Source organism: Rhamphochromis longiceps, linkage group LG22 (genome assembly GCF_057381845.1).
Source record: "Rhamphochromis longiceps isolate RC_006_pf linkage group LG22, R_longiceps_female_GT1.1, whole genome shotgun sequence".
Taxonomy (NCBI): domain Eukaryota; kingdom Metazoa; phylum Chordata; class Actinopteri; order Cichliformes; family Cichlidae; genus Rhamphochromis; species Rhamphochromis longiceps.
In genome coordinates, this window is record NC_140577.1 from 33,135,051 (window position 1) to 33,154,426 (window position 19,376).

General features: G+C 46.0%; 1 long non-coding RNA gene across 2 annotated transcripts; it reads left to right on the forward strand.

Moving 5' to 3' along the window:
* Positions 1 to 14,916: 14,916 nt before the first annotated feature.
* LOC146644357 (uncharacterized) lies at positions 14,917 to 18,269 on the forward strand. 2 transcript variants are annotated; one of them, XR_014909354.1, is made up of 5 exons: positions 14,917 to 15,239; positions 15,938 to 16,003; positions 16,354 to 16,509; positions 16,962 to 17,054; positions 17,352 to 18,269. It is a non-coding gene; the product is annotated as an uncharacterized LOC146644357 (long non-coding RNA). The 2 variants fall into 2 exon arrangements; XR_014909355.1 differs by lacking the exon at positions 14,917 to 15,239 and adding an exon at positions 15,253 to 15,395.
* The last annotated feature ends 1,107 nt before the right edge of the window (positions 18,270 to 19,376 follow it).

Sequence of the window (19,376 nt, forward strand, 5' to 3'; positions counted from 1 at the left end):
TAAAATTCATTCCAGATACACAATATAACTATCCCTCCCAAACAGTGGTCACAAAGCAGTCCAAATGTGTGGTAGTGGGCACATCTGCTATATTGAGATAATCCATCCCACCTCACAGGTGTGTCACATCAGGATGCTGATCTGACATCATGAGTAGTGCACAGGTGTACCTCAGACTGCCCACAACAAAAGGCCACCCTGGAATGTGCAGTTTTTTTGCACTATTGGGGGTCTGGGGACCCAGAACCGGTCAGTATCTGGTGTGACCACCATTTGCCTCATGCAGTGCAACACATCGTCGCATGGAGTCTATCAGATTGTCAATTGTGGCCTGTGGAATGTTGGTCCACTCCACTTCAATGGCTGTGCGAGGTTGTTGGATATTCGTGGGAACTGGTACACGCTGTCAAGCACATCCCGAACATGCTCAATGGGTGACATGTCCGGTGAGTATGCTGGCCATGCAAGAACTGGGACATTCTCAGCTGCCATCTGCCCTGAACAATGTGAACCATGATTCATCCGTGAAGCGCACACCTCTCCAACGTGCCAGACGCCATCGAATGTGAGCATTTGCCCACACAAGTCTGTTACGGCGACGAGCTGGAGTCAGGTCAAGACCCCGATGAGGACGACGGGCATGCAGTTGAGCGTCCCTGAGACGGTTTCTGACAGTTTGTGCAGAAATTGTTTGGTTGTGCAAACCAATTGTTCCAGCAGCTGTCTGGGTGGCTGGTCTCAGACGATCTTGGAGGTGAACCTGCTGGATGTGGAGGTCCTGGGCTGGTGTGGTTACACGAGGTCTGCGGTTGTGAGGCCGGTTGGATGTGCTGCCATATTCTCTGAAACGCCTGTGGAGACGGCTTATGGTTGAGAAATGAACATTCAATGCACGGGTGACAGATCTGGTTGACATTCCTGCTGTCAGCATGCCAGTTGCACGCTCCCTCATTGCTTGTGGCATCTGTGGCATTTTGCTGTGAGACAAAACTGCACATTCCAGGGTGGCCTTTTGTTGTGGGCAGTCTGAGGTACACCTGTGCACTACTCATGATGTCAGATCAGCATCCTGATGTGGCACACCTGTGAGGTGGGATGGATTATCTCAATATAGCAGATGTGCCCACTACCACACATTTGGACTGATTTGTGACCACTGTTTGGGAGGGATGGTTATATTGTGTATCTGGAATGAATTTTAGGTCTCTACGTCCATCCCATGGGGAATGGGAGCAGTAACAAAGGTGTTGCGTTTATATTTTTGTTGAGTGTATAAAAGTCACTTTGCCAAAAACTGATTGTGGCTTCTAGTGACAGGAGTGTTCTCTCTGTAATGACTTCATATCATTCATGAGATGTGTTTGACATGTCTCACACATTATTGGCCAACAGTTTAAATACGGACAATCATTTTTTTCTCCCTAAAGAAGGAATTAAGATATTCAGTATTAATATATCCAGTTCAGCTGGCTGAAATAAAGTTGTGCTCTAATTTAACATGGGGGGCATTTTACAGGCACTCCTTAAATTATAGTAACTCTGTTACAGTTTGTGCTAGAGGCAAAATCCACACAGTTCTGAAAAGAAGAGAAGACAAGCTTTGTGGGGCTATTTGGTTTGTCATGGTAGTTGTGCTATCATGTCCTGTATTGTTAGGACAATACACGTTGTGTGTATCCAAATCCAAACGACTATCAGCCGTTTGTTCCTCGGTCAAATAGGCCTATGACCCCGAGGCACTAGAGGAGCACCCCGACATGTGGCACGAGACAACTCAACCTGATATTGTGACATGATGTATAAATGACAGGCCACTTTTTAAAACTTCATTTTGCATGTAATGCTTTTCCTGTGGCATCTAATGCCATTTAGTCCCTGTAAGGGGGATAGATGTGGTGGAGGAAGGAATTATCTTCACCCAACGTGCAATTTATTTACAAAAAAATACTGACAGCCAGGCAGGTGGTATGAACAGCCAAAAAGAAATGTGTACAAACAAACTTCAAACCGTTGACTAAACAAAATTCTAAAGAATCGGCCCATGACTATTGGACTACTAGCCAGCCTAACAGCACTAACCTGAACTCCACCCTCAGAAGCATTAACTCAGGCTAATAAAGGTGCCTGCCCCTGCCCCAGAACAAACCATGAGCCAGTGGGCTCATGTATTCATACTATAAAGTAATTACTTTAGAGGCAGGAATGTTGGTTACATTATACTATAATAAATATGGTTTATAAATACAGTGGAAATGTCCATAAGTGTTATCTTGCCTGCTGTTATCTCCTTAGCCAGTATAAAGCTTGATTAATAACAATGGTGGAATTTGAGCGGAGAATAACCAGCTGGATCCACAAAGTATGCACAAGGGATCTAAAACAGACACTCTGGCCAAGAATGAGGGGAGAAACCACAGAGAGAACCCCCTGAGGGTGTCCATATTGTTGCTGGGGACTTTAATAAGACATGTTTGAAATCTGTACTCCCCAAATTCCACTAACATGTTAATTGTCCTACCAAGGGGGAACTGGACACTGGAACATGTATATACAGTAACATCAAGCAGAAAACAACACCCCTCCCCCACCAACGATAATCCGACCACCAGACTGTTTTGACTGTTCTATCTTTGAACAGCAAGATCTGGAGACTCAGTATGTTCTTTTCTACATTAAGTGTTGTCCAGAGAATGTGACAGTGACCAAAGCCATTCCAGGTTTCTCCTAAGCAGAAACCTTGGATGACGAGTGAAGTAGAGGCTCTGATCAGAACTGATAACTCAGCTTTCAGGCTGAGGGACAATTTTAGGTACAGCACTGCCAGAGCTAACTTGAGGAGGGGCATCAAATAAGCCAAAGACACTTACAGGAGATGGGTAGAGGGCTTCATCACTAACACCAACCCTCATCGGGTGTTCAAGCCCTCATCAGCTAGAAAGGCCAGAACCCCCAAACCCATGACAAGTTTCTGGGCACCTACATCTCCGCCGAAGGCCCAGCAGTGGCTGCCCTTCCTCCATGTCCTAAGGAAGAATAAGTTGGACCAGAAGCAGCTGCTGCCTTCTACCGCTCCTCAGTGGAGGGCATGCTCTCCTACTCCCTGGGTGTTTTCTACACAGGGGCCACAACTGACAACAGGAAGTGTCATGATCCTGGGTCTTTTGACCCAGCGTTTTAAGTTTGAGTTAATTTTGTTCATAAGGTTATCTAAGTTCATTTGGTTATTAGACTCCTGGTGTTTTCTTCCCCTGTATTTAAGTTTCCCCTCAACCTTCGTGTTTCATGCTGCGTGTCTTATGTTATCAAGTTTGTATTATCATGTCTGTCTCATGTTTCCTGTTTTATTTTGAAAGAGGTCCTGTGTTCCTGCATTTTGTTTTACTCTTCCCCTGTGGCGTTGTTATGTTCATGTTGATCTACTGTGCCTTTCTGTTCCATGTTTCAGGTCCCTATGTTCTGTCTCCCCCAGTCTGTTAAGTTCACATGTCTTGAGTTCCGTCAGTGTGTTTCCTGTTTTACTTTCACAGTCTGCTCTATGTTAATGTTTCTAGTTTTGCTTCCCTTGCCTCGTCCTGCTTAATTACTCTCAGCTGTGCTCTCCTCCTGTGGCTCATTCCCCCTCGTTATCCCTCAGTGTATTTAAGCCCCATGTTTCTCTTTGTCAGTGTTGCGTCCTCCCTCATAGCTGTGTGATTTTTCCCTGTGGCTCCTTGTGCTTTAGTTTTCCCAGTTTAGTTTAGTTTAGTTTATTTTGTATTGTTTTTCGTGTCCCACTCCACGCCAGCAATAAAGCTGTGTTTTTTGAGTTTACCTTTTGACTCTGTGAGTTTGCGTTTGGGTCCTACTCTTGCCTGCACACAGCCGTATTGTGACAGAAGGACGCAACCAGACAATGGACCCAGCAACTCATAATCCCTCCGCTGAGCTCCGGGAGGACATGATCTATGCGGTGGAGTTTCTATGCCAGGAATGGTTTGCGCTGCCCTTTGAAGAGTACCAGGAGGAGTTAGCCATCCGTCTGCAGAGGATGGTTTCTGGACTTCCCTGGCTATTTGGCACGCTAAACCCTCTCATCCAGGACTTCCTCGTTTCCACCGTACACATCCGCCCGGATCGGCCTCTCCACTATGAAGACTCGGAGGAGGTTCAGCCCGGTCCGCTGGAGGATTCGCGGGCTGGCACGTCTCCTCCCCCTCCTTCCCGGAGAAAACGGCGTTCACGCCGTCAGCGATCCCAAGCAGCGGAGCAGTTTTCTTCCATTGCTGGAGGGCCCGAGGAGCCTGTCCAGCCACCACCTGCGGCTGCCTCGCTGTCGCCTGGTCCAGCTTCTGCTTCGGCTCCTGCTTCACCTGGTCCAGCTTCAGCCTCAGCTCCTGTTTCGCCGTTGCCTCATGCCACGTCAGCTGGAGGGCCCGAGGAGCCCGTCCAGCCTCATGCCACGCCAGCTGGAGGGCCCGAGGAGCCTGTCCAGCCTCACGCCACGTCAGCTGGGGGTTCAGGAGAACCGCACCAGCTTCACGCCACGTCAGCTGGAGGGCCCGAGGGGCCCGTTCGGCCTCCTGTCTCCGCTGGGGGGCCCGAGGGGCCCGTTCAGCCTCCTGTCTCCGCTGGGGGGCCCGAGGGGCCCGTTCAGCCTCCTGTCTCTGCTGGGGGGCCCAAGGGGCCCGTTCAGCCTCCTGTCTCCGCTGGAGGGTCCGAGGGGCCCGTTCAGCCACCAGCTGCTCCATCAGCAGCCTCATGCACGTTTGCAGCAGCCGTGTCTTCATCCACGCCAGCTGCGGCCTCCGTGCCTCCGCCGTCGCCTGGTCCAGCTTCATCCGAGTCGTCATCCTCGTCTGGTCCAGCCCATGCCACTGCTTCTGACACACCTGGTCCAGCCTCGGCTTCTGGCCCTGCCACGCCTCAGCCAGAGGACGACTCTGCACCTGCTGGCCCTGCCACGCCTCAGCCAGAGGACGACTCTGCACCTGCTGGCCCTGCCACGACCCAGCCGGAGGACGACGCCTCGCCTGGTCTCGACGCGACCCAGCCGGAGGACGACGCCTCGCCTGGTCTCGACGCGACCCAGCCGGAGGACGACGCCTCGCCTGTGCCTGCCACGCCTCAGCCTGGTCTCCTTCCACCTGCCAAGCCACGTCCAGGTCCAGCACGGCTGTTTCCGGAGCCTGTCAGGACAGCCTGTCGACGGAAACCAACCAAACCATCCAAGGATTATCGTCCACGCCGTCGACCACCAGCCAATTCTTGTTCACGCCGTCGACCACCTGCCAAGCCGCCCGACGGTGTTCGTACCCGCCCACGTCGCCGCCGGACACCCGCCAAGCCGCCGGACACCCGCCAAGCCGCCCGACAGGTCTCGTCCACGTCACCGCCGGCCACGAGCCAAGCCACCCGACAGGTCTCGTCCATGTTGCCGCCGGCCACGAGCCAAGCCACCCGAGTGTGGCCAGCCATGCTTGCTTCGCCACTGCCACCTTCCACATGGCCGGCCCCCTGAACCCTTGAACTATGGACTACTGTGCCATTGGCCTCCAGGTCGGCCACCTGAACTACTCCGCCATGAACTCCTTTTCTGCTGAGATCATGGTCGCCCTCCTGAAACAGGGTCTCGGACTCTTAAGCCCTTGTGTTTGGACTGAGTGCTTCGGTTTCTTTGTTTTGTTTCTACTGAACCTCTACTGAACCATAAAGTTCAACCATACAGCATTTGGTTGTGGCATACACCATCTGCTTCCAGTAACACACAGTTGAGATTCTTTGGATTCTGTGATCGGTGAAACCTCCCTCTATTCGGTGTCCAAATGGAAATGTGTACACAGACAAATCAATTTGCGAGACCAAAAATTAAACTTTAATAGAACACCAGTAAAGCAGATGCATGATCCAGAAGAGCAAATTTTGATTTTTTGAGCTCACTATTGCTGTTGATAATTACTGATTAGTAATCATTCATACACATACTATAAACCTGTTTTTCTATCCTATAATTATGATCACAATTATAAAACTAGATGTGAGGACTTTTTGTAGTTGTCAGGCTGTAATGCACAGTGATAAAGGTCTTAGCAACAGACAACAGTTTTTCAAATTGGGAGATTAATCTTTCAAAGTCCCCCTACTGGCCACACAGAGAAGCGTAAAATACATCAAACCTCAGAGAGCTGCACAGCTGAAGCAGTGTTGTTTACAGAATTTAATTGACAGTGTATAAAAGGCTCTGGGATTTTATATCTATGTTCTGCAATATTGTGTGGGGTGGAGTCGTAGGAAATGACGTAGGCAGAAGTTGGGGGTATCGCGATGCTACTCGAGAAGAGGAGATTTTTCTGTGTTAGTTCTGTTACCTCGTAAGCTGTGTTCCTGGTTGCCATCCTTCACGTGATGCTCCGAGTGTTAAGTTCATGACTGGAAGTAAGTTTCCTTAAATATGTTTATTTTCCAATTCTGATGTTGGCCGCAGCTTTAGTTACATTCTACCGCATTGTAGCACCGCATTTTTTCATCTCGTGACTCGAAGCATGTGCCGCCGGCCGCCGCCATTATGTAGTAATTTTATTCGGCCACACGATGGCGCCAAAGTCCTTTGTTTACAGTTAGAGTGGATGTTTCGGCTATGTATGACATTCTCACTGTGTTTAATTGTGTCCTTTCTGTGTTTGGAGCAAGAGATGTAAGATTGGCATAGTTCAAATTATATATGTCCTGTTATGTGTATATTCAGATGGATGTGTTGGTTTATTTCATGTAATCCTTTATATTTATCTTAGTGAAGCTGTTGCTGTATATATTTATATACTCATGGCAACTTGTTTGTTACTACAGACTGCTGGCAACACTGAGCATCTAGGTGGCAATAAAACAGCTGGCGGTGACAATCCAGCAAAGTGGAAGCCTGTTGTCCTCCTTCCTGTATCCTGACCGATACACCATCTTGTTAGCTGCTGAACCTAAAAGAACTAGCCCTCACCAAGTACTCCTCAACATTGGTCCTTCGAGCCGGATGAGTTATCAAGATGGAGCCAGATGGAGCGACATGTCCTGATGCAAGGCCTAAACGCCATACACGTCGACCAAGCCGGTTTGAGGACTTTGATGTTAACTATACAGGCCACCTCTTTAGGGAAATGCTGCAGTGGGATACCCCACACCCTCACACAAGAAGCGACAGAGTTCAGCCTCAGTATAGTCATACGCCACCCCTCTACAGCGACAGGGATGGGGCCTATTACAATACACCCCCTCCACTGGGAAGAAGTGAACAAGATGTGGACCTTAATAGGAGCCTCTCACCTGAATTTGCACCTTCTAATTTGCTAGGGTCTTCAATACACACATTTCATACAGAATTCAGAGCCTTGCAGGCCAAAAGAGAGCAGCTACTCCAATCACAGCAAGTTTTACAGGAGGGCCTCAAAGAACTGAAGGAAGCAAAGAGTGACCTCAGAGAGCTGATTGAAGTGGCTCACCTGCTGAGGAAGGATATGGCTCACCTGACTGCCTCACAGCCTAGCACCAATCATCCCCCCAAGCGCGGTTCAGGAGAGGTATACACCACCCCTGAGACAATGCCACAGGAGGAGGATGAGGAGGTGTGGCCCGACCCACCGCCATGGCCTGAACCGATGGAAGAGTTGCACACGGGATTCTCCCAAATGAAGGTTGACGAACAATACTCCGATGATGGTGTACAGTACCACCCTCTACCCCGCACACCATATTTCGCTGGTGAGCCTTCGCTGCCTAGTCATCGCTGCACCCTATATCAGGACCCTGTGGTTAAGGATGGAAACACGTTTCATGCCCCTCCACAACACTCTGTGCCACCCCCCTGCTGGGCACCAAGTAAGACAGGTTTGCTCCCAACCAAGCCTGTTCCAGCCAGTTCCCCCTCTCTTGTCACTGGAGTAACCAGTGGGCACGGCAGCAACCCATCTGCTCCTCTTTCGGCTGAGCTAGTGTACAGGGGGCCCAAACCAACCATTCCAAGGTTCATTCATTCTGATCCCTCTGAGTTTGCTAGGCTCCGCATGGCTTTAGAGAACCTACTCCCTCCTAATGCTACTGAGCTCTTCAAGTATCAGATACTTGTGGACCACCTCAAACTAGATGAAGCTCGACTTATTGCCGATGCTTACCTGAACTCACCCAAGCCTTATACTGACACCATGGCAGCCCTCCACGACAAATTTGGACAACCTCATCAGCTCGCCTTGAGAAAGATAGCAAGTGTCCTGGATGGTCCTGAAATAAGGCGAGGTGACACAGTAGCCTTCCAAAGGTTCTCCCTTCAGGTGCAGTCACTAGTTGGGCTGTTACAAACATTAGGACTGGAAGGAGAAGCGGAGTTGAACTGTGGGTCCCACGTTGCCCGACTAATAAGTAAGCTTCCTGCCGAACAGAGAGCTGATTTTCGTCGACACCAGTTTAAACAGCCCGGGAGCACCTACACTCTGTACGACCTATCTGCATGGCTTCGTCAGGAGTCCTGGTGTCAAGGATTTGACGGCCAAGCAGGTGTAAGAAGCAGTAGAGAAAGGACAAGTGTAAAGGCTGAGGCCCGTCCAGGCCGACAAACCGTGACATAACCTAAAGGGGCCATCAGAACACACTTTTCCACCAGTGAAGGAGAGTCGAGCTAGAGGGAAGGTGTCATGGTCCTGGGTCGGTGACCCAGCGCTTTTAGTTTGTTATCATTTTCTAGATGATGATTGTTTAAGTTCTGTGTTATTTTCGATCTGCCTCTGAGTCTGCGTCTGTATCTCTCTGTCTATGGTGTCTCCCCATCTGTTTGTGAATCTGTCTGTTTAGTTCAATGTCTTGTCTGGTTCCATGTGTCTGAGTTTCCTGTTTTATAGGTGAAGGTCCGTGTCGTATGTGAGTGTGATCAGTTTACGTTTCCCCTGTCCCGTCAGCCCAGATTCCTCCCAGCTGTGTTGCCCTCCTGTCTCTCATCCCCTGATTACTGGTGTGTGTATTTAAGCCCTGTGTGTTCTCCTGCCTGTTGCCGGTTCGTCTGTGTAACTCCGCGTCAGTCTGTGTTCCTCGGTGTCCTGCTCGGCTCTCTGCCTCTCTTCCCTTTTTGTTTCATCTCAGGTTTGTCATTTAGCTTTCCCAGTTCAGGTCTTTAGTTTTGTCTTCCCTCTTGCCTGTTTTGCCTTCTCACCACTGTGTAAATAAACTCACCGGCATCTCATCCACTGCCTGCATCTTGGGTCCTTCTTCTAACTCCACACGGCTCGCCTCGGCAGCCGCGACAGAAGGTTAAGAACAAAGCCTACTGTGCCTACTGTGAGAGCACAGAACACTATTTCAGCCAATGTGATGATGTAGCCAAGCTCTCCAAAGAGGAAATAAAGGACTGGATACAGGTCAACAAACGATGCTGGCGCTGTGCCCGAACTCATTTAGCTGCTCAGTGCACACTAAAGAAACCCTGCAGCCGCTGCCAGGGTAAACATCTGCTGGCTCTTCACGAGGTAAATGCCAGGACAGAAGGAAACAACGCTGGCATGGCTGCAAAGGAGGAAAGCTGCCTAACCAGTTCGGCTTCGGGCTCACTCTACCTTGATCGCCATGGGGCCGGCAATCGTGTCATGCTGAAGATTGTACCTGTGCTTTTGAGCCATGGAGAGCGGACTCTAGACACCTATGCTATACTTGATGACGGTTCAGAGAGGACCATGCTGCTCCCTGCTGCTGCAAAGACTCTTGGTCTGGCAGGCATCCCGGAGGACCTGCCATTACGAACCGTCCACCAAGATATTCAGATGCTTCATGGACATACCGTATCCTTCAGTGTCTCTGCTGCTACCAACCCTGGATCCTACTACAAGATTGATGGAGCGTTTACAGCTGATCGTCTCAACTTAGCTCACCATACCTATCCTATCGACCAGCTGAGAAGGAAGTACAAATACCTGCATGGGATCCCGGTCCCTGCCCTGAAGGAAGCCAAGCCTCTGCTTCTCATTGGTTCAGACCAGCCACACCTGATCACCCCCATAGAATCAGTCCGCCTCGGCCCACCTGGAGGCCCAGCAGCAGTCCACACCCGGCTTGGCTGGACCCTTCAAGGGCCAAGTCTTTTCATGGGGCGGCAGACCCAGCCTGTCCTATCCCTGTATACATCCGCCCAATCAGACGAGTTGCTCAAACATGTGGAGCGGCTCTGGCAGGTGGACGTGGTGCCTTACCAATCCAAGAAAGAGGTCACTCGGTCGAAACAGGATCAGCAGGCTGTGGCCCTGCTCGAGGCAAGAACAACTCGCAGGATGGTCGATGGAGTCTTCAGGTATGCTACACCTCTACTCCGTCACCCACAGATGCCGCCACTGAATGCACCAAAGGAATCAGTCATGCCCATGCTTCGAAGCACAGAAAGGCGCCTGTTAAAGGATCCCAGTCAGGCTGATGCCTACAGGGCAGAAATGCAGAAGCTGATCCAATCAGGAGCCGTGAAGGAAGTTACGCATGAGACTTCGCCCAAGGAGAACTGGTACATACCGCATCATCTTGTCAGTCATAACGGGAAGAATCGCCTGGTGTTTAACTGTTCCCATAAATACCTTGGACAGTCCCTGAACCAGTTCTTGTTGCCTGGCCCTACTCTTGGAGCTTCCCTGCTGGGGGTGCTGGTCAGGTTTCGTGAACACCCGATAGCTGTGAGTGGAGACATCAAGGGGATGTTCCATCAGGTACTGCTCCTCCCTGAAGACTGGCCCCTGTTGAAGTTCCTTTGGCGGGACTTAAAGGTGAATGAACCCCCTAAAATCTTCGAGTGGCAGATCCTGCCATTTGGGACAACTTCAAGCCCCTGCTGCGCCACCTTCGCCCTGCAACATCACGTGATGGAGCACACACAGCCTGACGACAGCCTGAGATTCTCCATCGAGAGGTGTTTCTACGTAGACAACTGCCTACAGAGTGTTGGCTCACTGGAAGAAGCGAGAGATCTGGTGGATCGGCTAAGAGAGTTGCTGAAATCAGCTGGCTTCGAGCTACGTCAGTGGGCTTGTAATGATCCAAGTGTCCTGAGCCATTTGCCTCCAGAAGCTAGATCACAGAGTCTGGATCTGTGGCTAGCCGAGGACAAATCCAACCCGCTAGAGACCACGCTCGGGCTCAGCTGGGACTGGAATTCCGACTCCTTGGGTTATAAGCACAGGCCCGTGTCCTATGAGGTGCCAACCCTCAGAAACATCTATAGAGTCCTAGCCTCACAGTACGACCCTTTGGGCTATCTGTTACCCTTCACCACTCGGGCCAAGCTCCTCCTCAGGCAGTTATGGGATAAGAAGCATGGTTGGGACGACTCGAATCTTCCCTCCACCCTCCTGCAAGCTTGGTCTGACTGGGAGGTGGAGCTTTTTACCTCACCTTACCTTCCCACGTGCCTATGTTCCTGCCAGTGCTAACTTAAAGGGGGCCATTCGTGAGGTGCACATTTTTGGGGATGCTTCTGAGAAAGCTTATGGAGCGGTGTCTTATATGAGGACTGTAGAACAGGATGGGCAAGTTCACCTCACCTTCATCCTAGCTCGCTCCCGGGTAGCCCCCAAACGAGCTCTCTCTATTCCCCGCCTCGAGCTCTGCGGAGCTTTGCTGGCAGCGCAGCTGGCCAGTACCCTGAATAAGGAACTCACCTCAGCGATTGAAAGAACAGTCCTGTGGTCTGATTCGACCACTGTTCTTACCTGGTTGAGCTCACAGTCCTGCCGCTACAAGGTTTTTGTAGGAGCCAGGGTAGCTGAGATACAGGAGTTGACGGAACACTGTACCTGGCGCTACATAGACTCAGAGAGTAATCCAGCGGATGACTTGACGAGAGGGAAGGCCCTGGCCGAGCTCAAAGTGCCTAATCGGTGGTCGAATGGACCCCCCTTTCTGCTCAACAGTCCTGACACATGGCCAGAGAACCCGAGCTCCGAGCCCAGTAATGACGAACTTGAGCTCCGGAAAACAGTCTTCTGTGGAACCTCTATCACCTCCACACCTACCTGTCAGGATGGAATGGCGTGCAAGACTTGGCAGGAGCTCTTGGATGTTACTGTTAAAGAGCTTTGTGGTCAGGGACTCTCGACTGCGCCATCTAGGGCCGAGGACTATCAGAATGCTGAACAGGCCATCCTCCGGCAGGCTCAACAGGAGTCATTTCCTGAGGAGTGCAGATTGCTTTCAGAAAGGAAACCTGTCTCATCCAGAAGCCGCTTGCTTACCCTGGCACCTGAACTGGATACCTCAGTGGGCCTCATCAGAGTAGGGGGTCGGTTGCGACGCCTAGAAGGTCTTGACGGACCTATATTGCATCCGATTGTCTTGGATCCTTCACACCCTTTCACACGCCTGCTCATCCAGAAATATGATGTTGATCTGCATCATCCAGGCCCCAAACGGGTCTTCGCGGAGCTGCGGAGGTCTTACTGGAAGAGAGGCAATTCGCAAGCACCAGCGAACCTGTCCTGAGTGTCAGCGTTGGAGGGCACAACCCTCTGTTCCCAAGATGGCTGACCTTCCAGCTGCTCGGCTTAGACTGTACAAACCAGCCTTTTACTCAACCGGTGTTGACTGTTTCGGGCCTATGTTTGTGAAGGTAGGAAGACGTCATGAGAAACGCTGGGGAATCATTTTCAAGTGTATGACGACGAGGGCGGTACATCTTGATCTCCTAAGTAGCTTAGACGCGGATGCGTTCCTCATGGCCCTGAGGCGATTCATAGCCAGAAGAGGGACACCAGCAGAGTTATGGTCTGACTGTGGGACCAATTTCAAAGGGGGAGAACGAGAACTCAGAGAAGCCTTTGCCAACATGTCAGAGACATTGCAAGGGAGGCTCGCCCGTCAGAAGATCAGATTCCAGTTCAACCCCCCGGCAGCCCCACATTTCGGAGGTGTATGGGAGAGGGAAATCCGTTCAGTGAAGACAGCTCTGCGCACCTGTATGGGTTCCCAACCTCTTCACGAGGAGGTACTCCGTACAGTTCTGCTGGAGGTTGAATTGATCCTTAACGCAAAGCCCTTAGGCTACGTTTCCACCGACGTAGCCGATGTGGACCTTGTGACACCCAATAGTCTCCTCATGGGGCGGCCTGATGGATCACTACCCCAGGTGGTCTACTCTGAGACAGAGAACCTCAGTCGGCGACGTTGGAGGCACTCACAGATTCTTGCTGATCAGTTCTGGGCAAGATTCATCAGGGAATACTTGCCTGGCTTACAGGCAAGGCAGAAGTGGCAGTCAACTCCTCCTGAACTTCTGGAAAAGGCAGTTATTATGGTTGCAGATCCACAGCTGCCTCGAGCCTTGTGGCCAATAGGCCATGTGATTAAGGTTCATCGTAGTGATGATGGACTTGTCCGATCTGCTGATGTGAACGTTAATGGACGTGTTTACACCAGACCAGTTGCTCGGTTGGTAGTTTTACCTGCCGTGCCATCGGAAGACAGCGATACTAAGCAGAATAGCAAGTCGCCTCCCTCAACTGATTAGGGAGCCTTTTTTCGGGGAGCAAATGTGTAACCACATTTGGGGGCGGCTGTATAAAAGGCTCTGGGATTTTATGTCTATGTTCTGCAATATTGTGTGGGGTGGAGTCGTAGGAAATGACGTAGGCAGAAGTTGGGGGTATCGCGATGCTACTCGAGAAGAGGAGATTTTTCTGTGTTAGTTCTGTTACCTCGTAAGCTGTGTTCCTGGTTGCCATCCTTCACGTGATGCTCCGAGTGTTAAGTTCATGACTGGAAGTAAGTTTCCTTAAATATGTTTATTTTCCAATTCTGATGTTGGCCGCGGCTTTAGTTACATTCTACCGCATTGTAGCACCGCATTTTTTCATCTCGTGACTCGAAGCATGTGCCGCCGGCCGCCGCCATTATGTAGTAATTTTATTCGGCCACACGATGGCGCCAAAGTCCTTTGTTTACAGTTAGAGTGGATGTTTCGGCTATGTATGACATTCTCACTGTGTTTAATTGTGTCCTTTCTGTGTTTGGAGCAAGAGATGTAAGATTGGCATAGTTCAAATTATATATGTCCTGTTATGTGTATATTCAGATGGATGTGTTGGTTTATTTCATGTAATCCTTTATATTTATCTTAGTGAAGCTGTTGCTGTATATATTTATATACTCATGGCAACTTGTTTGTTACTACAGACTGCTGGCAACACTGAGCATCTAGGTGGCAATAAAACAGCTGGCGGTGACAATCCAGCAAAGTGGAAGCCTGTTGTCCTCCTTCCTGTATCCTGACCGATACACCATCTTGTTAGCTGCTGAACCTAAAAGAACTAGCCCTCACCAAGTACTCCTCAACAGACAGCCTGGCTTGTTTTTTGTTGTTATGATATGTAATCTGAAATGGTAGTAAATTCCGCTACAAGTGTGGCCGGGGTTGATTTAAATGTTTTATTCAAGTGTTATAGTACTAACTGTAGATGGGATACAGTATGGGATACTGAACGTTATAGGCCCACTAAAAGTAATGAAATAAAGCAAGATAAAAATGATTTTACTGTAAACACATCAACTGCTTCATTATTTTTGGTTTTAAATAAACTTTTTGAAGTGTAACAACAAAGTAATGCAAAAACTGTAACTACAATTAAAATTATTTAACTTAAATAAACAGCGCCGAATTAATATGTTCTCCATATGGAAAATAAACAAAACTCATCAAAGACAGACAGTATTTTTTTTAAAAATCAACAAAGAAAAATAAAAAAAAAATACTTGAAACAAGTAAAAACAAACCCCACCCACCCCCTCCCCCAACAACATAGTTTAGAATCAAATACAACACCGAAAAGTGTATAACTAATTAATTCATGCAAATAAATATTAACCATACACATTTTCTATCAAACGCCATGACCTTTGAATTCAGGTACACTCAAAAAAATGAATGAGGTGGATTGTTCAGTGTATATTAATTATTTATTTTCATTTTACTTAAAATATATGTTTTTGTTAAGTTAACATATGTTTTTCTAATCAAGTCTACGTAATTGTGTCTATTATTCAACGTACATAATACTAATGTGTTACTTGATCGCATAACATTTAAGTTAAGTCAATTAGGATCGATATACCTTGTATATCCACAAGGTGGCAGTAATGCAAAAACAGTTGTAATGAAACCGCGCAGAACAAGAAGGTTTCACGGCTTGTGCCTGCTCATGCGCAAGACTTCAAATTTAACTGAAAAAGGCTGTTTTGGCGCCAAGCTACTGTTTCTTTGAGAGGTAAGACCACTTTTTTCTTTGACTATGTTGTGTAGTATCTATATGTCCAGCATGGTTATATTTTGCGTTTGTCTTACAAGACATGTTATATCGTTTGCGTGTGCTTGTTTTACATTAGTTTTACTGGGTCCTGGACATGCTTATTTTGTGGACTGTGTAAGAAACATTTTTATTGTTTTTTGTTTTATTAAGGGATTAGCTACAGGGGTTCATGGGGTTATTCTTTCAAGGGGTTATTTTTCCATTTGCTTTCTTGGGATTCCTTTTCTGTAATCCGAGAGTCGGAAATATCGAATAGGATAGCAAGGATAGCATAAAGTGACATTTAAAATCCAAAAAGTCAAGGGCGAAAGCCACTGTGACACCATTGTTCTGCTCTATCAGTAATCTGTATTATGTAAAAATGGTCTGTAAATACAGCATGTTTCCTAGCGGAGTTATACATATCAATGTAGTTATAAATTACAGTTTGTGAAAGTACACACTTAATTTTTTAAATAAAATTATTCAAGACATATGAGTGGACAGACAATGGAGGTCGACAGACCTGGTGATAATTGCTTCTATAGAAAGTTAGCACATGGCAGTGTCAATCTCTTGCTTTTCTTCTGAGTAGTATTTTATTTAGTTGTAATTCAAACAATAATTTGCTTCTTGAAATTAAGGAATTAATTATTTTTTTTCTTTATAAATCTCAGATCCTGCCTTTACCTGCTCCCTCCTATACTGATGTGGTGTATGTGGTATTGCTGAGCTTGTATGTGGTATGTGAACTGTTATACTTTTAAAAACAAAACTGTTTTATAAGTTAAGTTTTCTTTTGTGACCCATCCCATGCCCCTGTTATTTCTTCTCCACATCTGAACCATGGTAAAGGTTGCAGTTCAAGGGCCTGAGGCATGAAATTCTTTTCAGATCAGCTGTGATCAATATTTTTTGGAACTTGATAAATAACAATAAAAGCTGTAATGGCTCCATTAGCATTTTGTGTAAATGTTTGTGTTAAAATTATAGCTTTAATGAGGTCTTACTACATTAGTTTTAGTTTGTATATGTGTACATATAGTATGTATATTTACAGTACAGTATGTTGTGTTTGTTGACATATTTTCAGGTGGAAGCAGAATATGTGAGGATTACTACTGCTGCACATGTTCCAAGGCTTTTTACACAACTTGACCAATACACTGACCAGCTCATAAAAGTCTTCAAGAAAAAAGGAGGCGTTGCAGGGAAGAAAATTAGACAAACTTTGGCCCCAGCCACACAGGTGCGTTATTCTGTTGGTAGCAAAATATTATGGCTAATAAGATCATTTTCAAATTTAAACAGCTAGTGTATGGTAGCTGCACAGTGCACTTACATTTATATTAAGCAAGACAAAGTTTGGTACTCAAAACGTTGGAAAATTTAAATTACCTAAACATATGTAAAATCTGATCCCTTGATTTAGGTTAAACCAGAAGTGAATGTTTTTATGTTATGTTTTGAATGCAAAAAAGATGATGTATTAGTTTGTCTTTACCTCCATTATGGACATATATAATGTGGTGGAAACCCTGCCCAACAGGTTAACTATTCATGTCCATGTGATGATTAGTTGGTCTTGTGTACATGTCTATCTGTGCAGTGGATATGTCATTCATTTTGCGTATAATGTGAGTTTCTGTCATCCTAAAGTATATCTGTTTTCTCTTCCTGTATCTCTGCCACTCTCTACAGAAGGAAACCATTGAAAAGGGGAGGGAGTGTGTCCTCAGGGCACTACCTTTTTACCTGAATGAAGACCCAAGCATCCTCTTCAAAGAATAATTGGTTGGTAATTTTAGTTTAGTTTTTTATCTGTATTAAACCAAATTTTGAATAACTAATGTTGTTGCATGTTGTAATGTTGTTGTTGTTGTAATTTGCATGGAACCTGTTTAAATGTTTTGGGAAATCTTCTTGTATACCCAAACTATTTATATTTATCGTTGAATCTGTAGTCTAAAATAGTGGCGCACTGGGGTGCATGTTCCTAATATTGTGTTTACGTCATTAAAGGGTAGCTTTGGCCCTTTTTCTTTCTTTTTTTAAAACTGGATGCCATTTTTCTATGTTTTTGTGTCTAAGCTACAGCTGTTCAGAGGGAGCTGGAACAAATTACCCTTGCTATCTTTACCATCGAAAGAGCTGATGCCAGCACTCCTCCAGCCGATGTGGGTATAACCATCTAGTGTGTCCTGCATGACCTGGAAGACCTGGCCTCTGCATGTGCACTCTTAATGGGTGGGATATATGCACTGAATCTCAGTTAACCTCAAGACTGAAAGCTAAGAGACAATCAAAAGTATTGAGATTTAAAGGATTTAATTGAGAGATGATACTGCACCAGAAATGTTGAAGGGTGGTGTGTATATTAGCGTTCAAGGCATATTGTTATGAGGTGGAAATATATTCATATTCAGTTTGTGTTACATTGTGTGCATTGTAAAGGTAATTGCAATACATACTAAAAATAAGGGTAAGTTAGGAGGTTGATCTGATATCCTCGTGTTGGTGTTGTTCCCAGATCATCATACTAAATGTTGTTCCAGGATCAACATTGCAAGTGACCAATCAGAATGTTGTGACGTCATACTTTTGCGACTTCGGGAAAAACCGGCGTAAAACAAAAAACTGTACTTAAGCTGCGTGAAACCGCCTCTGTCCGCCGATCAACTGACCCTAACCCTAACCGTAACCCTTTAATAAACAGTAAGCAGAATTGATATTGTCCTTGCAACATTGGAATTTCATAAATGCACGAATGGCTTGGAATAGAATAACGTCACAACAATGTGATTGGTCACTTGCAATGTTGAACCTGGAACAACATTTTCATGATGGTCTGGGAACAACACCAACACGAGGATATCAGATCATCCAAGTTGGGAATGCAGGATGAATGTATATTTTGTGGACTTTTAAAGACGAACAATTGTTTCCATGTTAAAATGTTTACATCTGAAGTTTTTTGCCCAAACACTGGTAAAATAAATGTTGACAGTGGCGAGTGTTAAATGGTTACTGCTGTGCTGTTGCAAAAAAACTGAACGCTGACAAGCTGTTTTATTGTTAGACCATAATGTTGGCATGTTTTGTTAAAGTTTTATTTGGGATGGTGATGTAATTTTCTTTGATTGCTAATATCAGTGGACTATTTATTATTATTATTATTATTATTGTTGTTGTTGTTGTTGTTGTTGTTACATTTTTTTTTTTTTAAATTGTGGCTGTTGAGGTGGACACTTCACTTTGCATTGTTAAAGGAAAGCACTTCATTGGTGTTGTGTTACTGGACTGACCCTAAGCAATCATTGCAAATAGCAACTTTGCTATCCATTTTAGACACTAAAAGAAAAAAACACTCACAGACCTTACTAGCATCACATGTGCATAACTCAAGTGTCATCTTATCAATGTGTTATGTGATCTTCAATGCGTTTTTTTTCTCTTCTATTTCTGGTAGATACAGACATTTAATTTAAAGTCTTGATGTTGCATCTGTCTACATACTGTTAATTACTAACCCTAATGAGCTGTTGTTTTATTTTGGACTGGGTTTACACAAATGCTCACTGAATGTGTTGGCAATAAAATAAATTTTAAAAAATAAGTTGGATGTACTTAATTCATTTGTGTGGAACCTGTTGACAAAATAGATTTATGTAAAACTAATTAATAAAGCACAAGGTGGCTGAAAATATAATATTTGAATTAATCTAACTTAAATTTAACATTTTACTGCCACAAATAAGAAATGTGTTGAAGTAACTAATCTAAACTATCTAACCTGAAAATATATCATCTATGTTCATACAACATAACTTGATTTAGTTAGTCTTAAATATGTCTTGTTAATCTTAAGTAGTTTTTTTTTAATTAGATGAACTAAAGATTTTTGCTTTAAACTAACATAATTCAATTTCGTGGAACCTGTTGACAAAATAATTTTAATTAAAGTCAACGTTTCATTTTTTTGAGTGTATAAAACGTTTTCTCTCAGAAGTTGATTTCAGTGCCGAAACATATTTTTGAAAATGTGACCCAGACTAGTGAGAACCACCGGGATCAAAGTTAAAGCTCAGTTTTACACAAACAAGAAAAAAGGACCTT